The 10,390-nt window shown below is 41.3% G+C and overlaps 1 pseudogene; it reads right to left on the reverse strand.

Annotated features, from left to right (window-relative positions):
• Positions 1-531: 531 nt before the first annotated feature.
• Positions 532-2,527, reverse strand: LOC102254979 (annotated as a pseudogene).
• Positions 2,528-10,390: the final 7,863 nt, after the last annotated feature.

Here is a 10,390-nt window from a genome sequence, read left to right on the forward strand (position 1 = left end):
GCAAGAAAAAGCTGAAGGAGTTCATTACCACCAAACTAGTATTACATGAAATGTTAAAAGGTCTTCTTTAAGAAGAAGAAGGGGAAAAAAGATTATAAATGTTAATAATAAAATGGCAATAAAAACATATATATCAACAATTACTTTCTTTCTAGTTGTAATCACTTTTATTCAGAGATTTGAAAGCAATAAAATGTTAGATTAATACCTGTCTTTCCAAGTTAAGATCTAAAACTATCTCCAAAACTTCAAATAAGAAACCTCTGCTCAAAGTCAAGGATAATTTGTATTAACTTAAAGCAGCAATAAAAAAGTAAAATATAACTTTATATTTAGAATTAAAGCAAATACTTTAGTATCACAGACACAATATTAAACTTCAAGAAATGTACCGCTAATTTGAAGTGAGCATTTATTTGCACAATTACAACATGAAGACAAGCCCAGAAGAAGGGAGCAGGCCTGGCATTTGCATCCTTGTGGAGCAATTGGTCACATGACCCACACAGAGTGAGACACAAAGGGCTATGATCTGTGATGATCTGTCAGTGGTGGCAAAGGTGAGGGGGCATGTGGCACAGCTGCTACTCGTCCTAGTTAGAAGACTCTCTCTCAAATGTGTAGGCCATGAAGCAAATGTCAGGTCTCTTGGGGACAAGGGGATGCTCCATCTCACAATCTCAAAGCCCATAAAGCTGAAGTTACGGAGCAGAGCAGCTCTGTCATCACGGTTCTTGTGGAAGAAAAAGACGACATGGTCAGCGTGCAGCTGCTCCTCAGTGAACTCAAGAACAGGGAAGCTGTCTTTACTCCCCTCTGACAGAGCACTGCCTGGGATCTCCAGGTAGAGGCAGCGGCAGCTTAGCACTGCTCTCCAGTTACCATGTTTGGCATCTGTGAACCTGGTCTGGATGTTGAGAATTCTCTTCTTGTTATTAGACATTAGTTCCTCTGCTACATTCAGCCTATCTATAATAATAAAAGCGTAATATGCTAATTAGACCAGACATCCTTCTGGACGACCTTCCAAATGAAGCTGGGCTGCGAGGGAAGCCCAGGTCCTGGGTACCTGCCAGCAGCCAGAGGGGAGCCCAGGTCCCAGGTGCCAGAGGGAAGCCGGCAGCCAGGGGAAGGAAGACCTACTCTTACACGAATTTCATGCATCAGGCCTCTAGTCCTATATAATAAAAGCCTAATATGCTAAGTGTCCAGTCATCCAGTCATCTGTTCAACCAATCAAAGCGTAATCCTATATAATAAAGAGGTGATATGCAAATTAACCCTTCCACCCTCACAAGATGGTTGCCTATGACCAGGCTGGCAGAGGGATTAGTGAGGGACAACCAAACGACTGAACAAGCAGGCTGCATGGGGGGACTAGGCCAGCAGGGGGGTTAGTGAGGGATGACCAAATGACTGAACAAGCAGGCTGTGTGGGGTGAGCAGGCTGGCAGGGGGAACAGTTGGGGGTGACCAGGCCAGCAGGGGGGGCAGTTAGGGGCAACTAGGCAGGCAGGCAGGTGAGCGATTAGGAGCCAGCAGTCCAGGATTGTGAGAGGGATGTCGGACATCCCCCAAGGGGTCCCGGATTGGAGAGGGTGCAGGCTGGGCTGAGGGGACCCCCTGCCCTGTGCACAAATTTTATGCACTGGGCCTCTAGTATGCTAATGATATGCTTAGTCTGCTCAACCCCTTGCTATGACGTGCACTGACCACCAGGTGGCAGACAGTTGACCAGTCAACCAGTCTCTATGACATGCACTGACCACCAGGAGGCAGACACTCCAACTGGTAGGTTAACTTGCTGCTGGGGTCCAGCTGATCAGGACTGAGCGAGATGGGCTGGACATGCCTTGGAGCCCTCCTGCAATCCCTCCCCAGCTGACCAACCTCCTGCGTCCCTCCCCGGCCCCGATCGTGTGCCAGTGGGGTCCCTCAGCCTGGCCTGCACCCTCTTTCTATCTGGGACCCCTCGGGGGATGTTGGAGAGCCAGTTTTGACCCAATGCAGCTCAACACAGGAGCTGCCCCCTGGTGGTCAGTGAGCTCCCACAGGGGGAGCGCCATTCAGCCAGAAGCCAGGCTCAAGGCTGGCGAATGCAGCAGCAGTGGTGGGCACTAAGGATGTCCAACTGCCTGAGCAGGCCTAAGCCGTCAGTTGGACATTCCCCGAGGGCTCCTGGACTGCGAGAGGGTGCAGGCTGGGCTGAGAGCCACCCCCCGCCCCTGAGTGCATGAATTTCGTGCACCAGGCCTTTAAGCATTAGAGTCAAATAAATTAGCTGAAAGACTGTGACCTTTCTGACTACTCCTTTGCCCACCTGGAAGCTGGGTGAGGGACATCAGGAGCACCACTGAGGCCCTGGACCCAGGTTACCAAGGGAGACCCTGGAACTCTCCAGAAAAGACATTGGCTTGATGAGGGGCAGGGTGCGGCTGGCATGAATGGTGGCACTAGGTTTATTCTCAATCTTCTCTCTGGCCAAGCAGGGGCTGTTGAAGATCCGCTGCAGGGAGGATTTCACCATCCTGCTGCTGGAGTCCAAAGCCAGGAAAACCTCTGCTGTGCCTCTCCATGCTGCCTCCACTGCCTCCCCTGCTTGCTGTTGGCTTTAAATGCAAATGGTTAAATGCTCCAATCAAAAGGCATAGGTGGCTGAAAAGATAATTAAACTGACCCTTACATATGCTCCCTAAAAGAGTCTCACTTCAGATGGAGAGACACACAGATTGCCAGTAAAGGGATGGAAAAAGGTATTTCATGAAATTGGAAACAAACAAACAAACAAAAACTGGGGTAGCCATACTTGTACCAGACAAAATAGATTTTTTTTAAAAAATGGCTATAACAAGAGACAAAGAAGGACCCAGCAATTCCACTTATGAGTATTTGTCTGAAGAAACCCAAAACACTAATTCCAAAATATATATACATTCATATGTTTATTGCAGCATTATTTACAATAGCCAAGATATGAAGCAACTTAAGTGCCCATCAATAGATAAATGGATAAAAAAAGAAGTTGCATATATATACCACATATAATGGAATATGATAGAGTCATAAAAAAAGAATGAAATTTTGCCATGTGAAACAGCATAGATAAATCTAGAAGGTATTGTGCTGAGTGAAATAGTCAGAGGAAGGCAAATACCATATGGTTTCATTTATATATAGAATCTAAAAAACAAAATAAATGAGCAAGTAGACCAGAACATACAGTTGCCAGGTGGAAGGGGGGTTGAGGGGACTTAGAAGTAAAAATTGGAATTACAGAATAGTCATCTACACTAATAAAAGAGAAAGATGGAAATTGACCATACCTTCGCGATGTCCACCAGACAATCAGGAGTGAGTGGTGGGTTAATTTGCATATGCAGGCACCGAGTGACCAGGAGCGGGATGCTGGCGCCAGGCCGCGGGGGAAGGGAGGGCTGCGGACACAACGCGGGGCTGCTAGGCTGAAGGCATACTCCCAGCGGCCACCACCGCATGGCCCGGAGCATGCCCCCATGGTGGCTTCCTTCGCGTGGTGGTGGCGACGAAGCCCCCATGCCCGGCAGACAGAGAGCGTTCAGCAGGGCGTGGGTGCTTCCTTCGCGCAGTGGCGGCAATGAAGCTCTCATGCCCAGCAGACAGAGAGTGGACAGCACGGCGTGGCAGCTTCGTTCACACAGCAGCGGCAAAGCCCCCAGGCCCAGAAGACAGAGAGCGAACAGCAGGGCATGGGGGCTTCATCGCCAAGGTGGCGGCGAAGCCCCCAGGCCCCGCAGACAGAAGACAGTGGGGTGAAGCAGCCAGGCCTCACAGAGAGCAGAAAACCACAGAGAGAGGGTCTAAGGCATCAGTAGGACATCCCCTGATTGCTCCTGGATTGGAGAGGGTGCAGGTTGGGCTGAGGGACCCCCACCCCATGCACAAATTTTGTGCACCAGGCCTCTAGTGGGGATATAAAGTACAGCACAAGGAATATAGTAAAAAATATTATAATAACTATATATGCTGTCAGATGGGTACTAGATTTATCGAGGTGGTCACTTCATAAGTTATATAAATGTCAATCATGGGTTGTACATATGAAACTAATATAATATTGTACATCAATTGTAATTTAAAATGAAAATATGTTTTTAAAGCAAAAAAAATTTTAAATAAAAAAAAAGAGGGCTGTCTTAGACAGGCAAACTCTTGAACTCTGGGGCATTTGAAATGGCTAGATGGCCACCTGATCACCAGAGGTTTGCAAGGACCATAAAGGGATTCCCGAGCCTTGTTATTTAGTCAACTTACATAGGTGGGGATGAAAATAAAGCTATCAAAGTGCCTATGTCCATGGGGAAAATTGATTGCAAGGAGGTTCTCAAATGACATATAAACACAGCGGAGTTAAGCTGACATTTGCTGATCCCGTTGCCCTGCAGTGTTGATTCAGTTGAATTTGGCTGGTTAAGTGGGTTTGCCCTCCCTTCGCCCCCCCGCCCTTCCCTGCCCCTGCACTCCATGTGTGTCCATTCTGGAACTGCAAGCTCCAAGGAGTAGGACACCCTGTATCACCCTGCTGCACGCCCCCCCAAACAGACTCTCTGGACCATTTGTAGGAGTCAATAGAGATGCCCAGCTTGACAGTGAGTAACAGGGAACAATGGGACCCCATGATAACTCATATCCTGACATTAAAGGATCCTCCTAGATCATTAGTTGGGCCATGCTCTTCCTTATTCCAACATGAGGGACTCCAAGAACAAGTGATGGAACTTGGTTCCCTTGACCTTTGTTATCTGCCAAATAAAAATATCTCATATGGACCATCCCTTATCCCAGGGGGTCCTCAACCTCAAATCCGGCCATGTGAATATTCAAGGTATTTCCTTTTGTTTCTCTCCCTTCATCAGCCGCCATCACTTTCCTGTTTCTCTCAGGTCTTATTTGGACCTTTAAGTGGTTGCTAAGAGGTAGGCACCTCCTTCTAGATTAGTCACACAGAATATTGATAGATCTACTGAGCACTCAAGCCTCATTTCTATTTCTCTGTTGTTCTGTCAGATCCATTACATTTTTAGTTTCTTTCACTTTTGAATATACTTCTGAATACATATTTGCCAAAACAATGTTCTCAATGAAATTGCAATAAAAACATAAATCCGCACGGGGCACACAACCCAAAGCACTCTAGTTTGTTTCAGTGTTGTGGTTTGGAGAGTTTTCTTTTATACTGTTGTGGAGTCAGGAAAATAATTCTATCAGAAGAGTTTCTCATAAAAAGATGGGGTATTTAGAAATCAGGCAACTTGGCTCCATGTCATTGTCTTAATAGACAATGGCAATTTACCTCTCTACTTTCCACCATGAATAGGTTATTTACTTACAGGACTGGAATAAGTGGGATTCTTGTACTTAAGGATATAAATATAAAGTACTTGATCCTAGTATTCAAATCCCTGTAAAACATACTTTTTAAACTATTCCTCACCATGAATCCTTACTCCCCCAAAAGATCATTTTTCTTCCCGGTCCTGCTATATGTGATGTTTATTACTAACCTAAAGTGTGTATGCATGCTGCTCCTTCCCTAGAATGCAGTTTCTTGTCTCCTTCATACTAGTAGTCATGATTAGGAAAAGACCTGAGTATTTTGGTAACCCGATCAACATAGGCAGACAGCACATCTTGACAACTCTGGTTCTAAGCCGAGTTTAAGCAGGGAGAAGGGCTTCCATTTATCCCATTGCTTTCCATGTGCAGACAAAGTCATATTAACTCTTGATTTTCCAGGGGTAGGATCTCAGCTGTATGATCACTTTATCTCATTTGCCTGCAATTTCCTCCTTTATAAAAGGAGAGATCTGGAATATTAGATTGTTCTCTAAGATTCCTTCAGTATCCTGCATTCTTATAATATTCCACTTCCCTTCTTTCCTCTCTGGTTTTCACCCCATTCATCAGCTTATTGCCCATTAACACCCATTGCTACCAGGTAAAGAAGGCAGTCATTTTATCTGTTCATCAGGACCTCTTGTAATAATGGAATAGAGCAGCATTTAAAAATAATTAAAACCCATTCCTTAGCTTTAATTGGATCATGACCCTGTCATTCTCCTACAATAACTTAGGTTTTACAAAACTAGTGGTATGTTAAACGGATGTGTCTCCTTTGGGAGAGAAAAAAAAAACTCAGAAACATTAAAATGCACACTTTTCTTTTTTTATTGATTTAGTTATTACATATGTGTCCTTATCCCCACGTTACCCCCCATCGATAACCTCTTTTTATCAACACTCTCAGATATGACTCATCATTAGAAGAGAGAAGTGGTAGCCATAGAAACTAAATTGAAAACAATATAGATTTTTTGATTGACTATAAATAAATGAGGTCACTTCATTTAATTTGTTAATTTATTGATTTTAGATAGAGGAAGGGAGAGAAACATCAATTTGTTGTTCCACATATTTATGCATCCTCTGGTTGATTCTTGAATGTACCCTAACTGGGTATCAAACCCACAACCGTGGCTTATTGGGAGGATGCTCTAACCAGCTGAGCTACCTGGCCAGGGCCAAGGTCACCCCATTTTAAAAAGGCTATTAATATCTTAACGTTAAAGGAGATTCTATTGATAATTACTGGAAAGATATGAAAATTATTTCTGAAGGCTTTAATGAAAAGAACTAGAAAAGAGAAAGATTTAAACAGAATTCCCCAATAAAAAGATGAAAATTCAGTCCCTTGACTTCTAGTGCGCTTTTTATAGCACCTGTTCAGTTGTCAAATATGTAACATGATTCACTTTTGAGATTAGGAGACAATACATTTAGTCTAGTAGATCTTCTCTCCTCTTTGTATTGCTTATAACCAATGAATTAATCTCAATAAAGATACTTTTGCAACACACCCAACTCCTAGTCTAGTTTTTCTAAATTTCCTTATAGTATATGACGTAACGAGAAGTGTGACACAGAATCCACTTACTTTCACAGCTTGTACCCACTGTTTCTATTGTGTGCCAGTACTAACGGAGGCATTTAACATTCGTTTACTGGTTTAGCCCCTGCTACAGTCCTAGCAGGTGGGTGTGACCACCCGTTTCCTGTTGATTAGGAACTGAGGCTCAACAAGGTTGAGTAATGGCAGCTACTCGTGTGCATACAACAGAATTAGATTCCCCTGAACCTTAGCGTTGTCTTCTCAGGTCTGTAAGATGAAGAGGGTGTGAGTTACTTGTTAAGTAAGTTACAGTTATCTGAAGGTAGATCTGACACCAAGTTTCTTCCCATTACAGTGCAGGGCCTTCCTGACTAACAATCCCTAATTAAAAATGTAAGAAATACACTTTCAAGTTGCTTCATCTCCAATTTCTTTAAACACAGCCTCTTCCTAAAGTAAGTGGGGAAAATTCTCTCTGAGGGGTGAAATTGGGAAGGGAGGTAATTGCAATAATCTCTAAGAAAGAATATGGAGTTATTAAAAAGCATTGACAACAAATTATAGTAAATTTTATATTCAGAAAAAGGTTTAAAGGTCTATTGTTTTCATAGTACAAATCCTAGAAAGTTGAGCTCTGGAAATTCTCCATGGCCAGTGGATCTTGGGCTCCACTAACTGCATGAGAGCTGAGCCAGTAGCTGCATTCTTGGACAAGTCTCTAGCCCTATCTGTTTTCAAATATGGAAAATGAACCGATTTTGATATTTGATTTCTAAGGCTTTTTCTAATGATAAACTTGTGTGCCTTCATGCCACATCATTTTCTCTAGTAGACCCAAGAAAATAGCTTGTTTTAAGGAAAGCTAGTTCTATTTTACTCACACTCACATGCACACACACACACACACACACACACACACACACACACTGCATCCATTTTTATCTGATGAATATAATTGCAACATTTATGTCTTCCTTACAACTTTGGTATAATATTTAAATTAAATAATTAGTGATGGTCAATACATTGCTTATTTCTGCAAGGCTGAGGTACAATATATTTTGGGGATGCAATCTACGGTTTCTGCTACAATCATTAGAAGTTGTATTGTCTATAACTTAGATTGTGCTGATATTTCCAGAAGAGTTAATGAAGTAGAGAATGTTTCCGAAATTAAAATAAAAATTAATGGAAATTTTACTTTTCATTAATCACATCAGCAAATCAATGTTTTATATTAAGCAATTATATAACAAGATTCTAAATTATGTTCCCAAGAATTTCTGTGTAAAATATTTCCATATGGTAAGAGTCTGTAAAATTTTATAACACATTCACAAATCACTGTGACAAAAAGACTGGCTTTAATTTCTTAAAGTCAATTGCATTTTTCCAATATAATTTTGTGATTTTATTTCTTCATGTCTTGAAACACATATGTATCCTTAAAAAAACAAAAAACAGATACATAATCATCAACGTACATAAACAGATTATATAGTTCTCATGTGTACATTTTTTAAACCTAAACTGAAACCTAGAGTGAAGCCTCTATTCTTAGTCTGTATTACAACACCCATTTTATTTCTCTTTGGTCCTTTTTATAGTTTGTGTGCATTTTGTAATGTATTTGGTCTCTGTTTGACTCTCTAACTATAAAGTAGGTTGGTTAAGGAAAACAAAGCCTCTCCAGGTATTCCAAGCAGAAAGGGATATAAATGAGTAAGTAAAATGGTTACAAACATGTTGAAAGGGTGGAAAGAGAACAATGAAAGTTTGCCAGTAGCTTTAAGAGAGTTGGGGACTTTCTGGAACACAGAACATTATTGGTCTGCAGAAATCACCCAAATCGGTGCTTATAGCAACATCTAGAGCTGCTGGAAAATCTCACATCAGCTGAAGTCCAGACGCCTGTCCTTGGAGTAACAATTTGGCTTCTGTCTGAAAATGAATCTCATTGGCAGAATAGAATCTGAAACCCTCCTGGCAAAGGATTCCAGGAAATGAGTTCTCAGGCTTCCAGTCCTTGTGATAGTGAGCGAACCATGGAAGGGAGTGAGTGCTGCTGGGGGTCCTACAGATAATTCATACAAGCTCCAGAAAGGAAAGATCTAAGCTGCTTTCATTCATTCTCACTGTAATTCACAAACTTTTTGGTCTCAGGATCCTTTATACTGTTTTATTTTTTTTGAGGATACCAATGAGAGCTTTTGTTTTTGTGGGTCATATCTATCAATATTTACCATAATAGAAATTAAAATTGTGAACATTTAAGAGTGTTAATGCATTAATTTATTTAAAAATAACAAAAGTAAAATCATTATATATTAACAGAAATGTGATATTTCTTATGAAAAATGACTGTATTTTAAAAAATAGAACAAAAAATAGTGAGAATAGTGGCATTCTTTTTACACTTTTGGGAATCGTTTTTAATGTTTAGCATAATAGAATATAACTTCTTTTTCTTATATTATGAGAAGATATTAAGAACAAGAGGTAAATATGCAAATAACTTTTCAGTACTATTATGGAAATACTTTGGCTCTTGAAGACCACCTTAAAATTTCTCAGGATTACTTCGTCCCTAGAACATACTTCATTAACCACTGTGTAATCATATCGTTAGCCACTAGCGTCATTATCTGACACAGGATAGATGTATAAAAGATATTTGTTGAATGGATTAATGAGTAAAACAACATTTTATTCTTGTATTGTTTTTTGCAATGCATGTAGTGAACGATCTGCACTTGTTTTCAAAGGAAGATTTTCTGTTTCATTCATTCTCAATCTTTGAGAATGCTGGAAGATGGGAAACAAACATGTGAGGCCACATTTCAGAAGTGATATATTTTGTTTCAGATCAAATTAAGGCAAAATTGTGAATTGGATGAAGTATTCAGGATTCCCTTGTTCTTTGTCAGAGAATCAGAAAATCCTAATTGAAAGTGACCTGCAAGTTGATCATCCCTCCCAATGCTTGAGGCACAGTTTTATGAAGCTTTACTTTCCAAATAGGACAATACATGCCCCTAAGAGGCACTTGGTAAATTGCCAAGAATATTCAAATCCATGGAATAATCCTGGAATATGGATTTTACTTGAAGTTTTCAGGATACCAATATTTAAATAATTACATTAAAGCACAGATGTATCATGGAATGCATTATAAATTGGAGCCTCTCAATTCTTCCTTACTTTCTGCCATGTGACTTGCGAGCAGTAGAGTAGGTCTTGATGTGGGACAAATGGGGCCAGAAGTGACCGTAATCTCCTTCTGACCTGAGGCCCTAGAAAGCATCATGTATTTCTGATCACCCCTCTGGTGATCTTCCCAGAGAACATGCTTCAGGTAGTCAACCACTGGTCCAAAGAGAATGAGGAGACATGTGAAGCAGACTGTAACCCAGCCTAAAGCCATGCCAAGCAAACCCAAAGAACTATAAACAAACAAATATATAT

This window comes from Myotis brandtii, unplaced genomic scaffold (genome assembly GCF_000412655.1).
Source record: "Myotis brandtii unplaced genomic scaffold, ASM41265v1 scaffold215, whole genome shotgun sequence".
In the NCBI taxonomy this organism is placed as follows: Eukaryota; Metazoa; Chordata; class Mammalia; order Chiroptera; family Vespertilionidae; genus Myotis; species Myotis brandtii.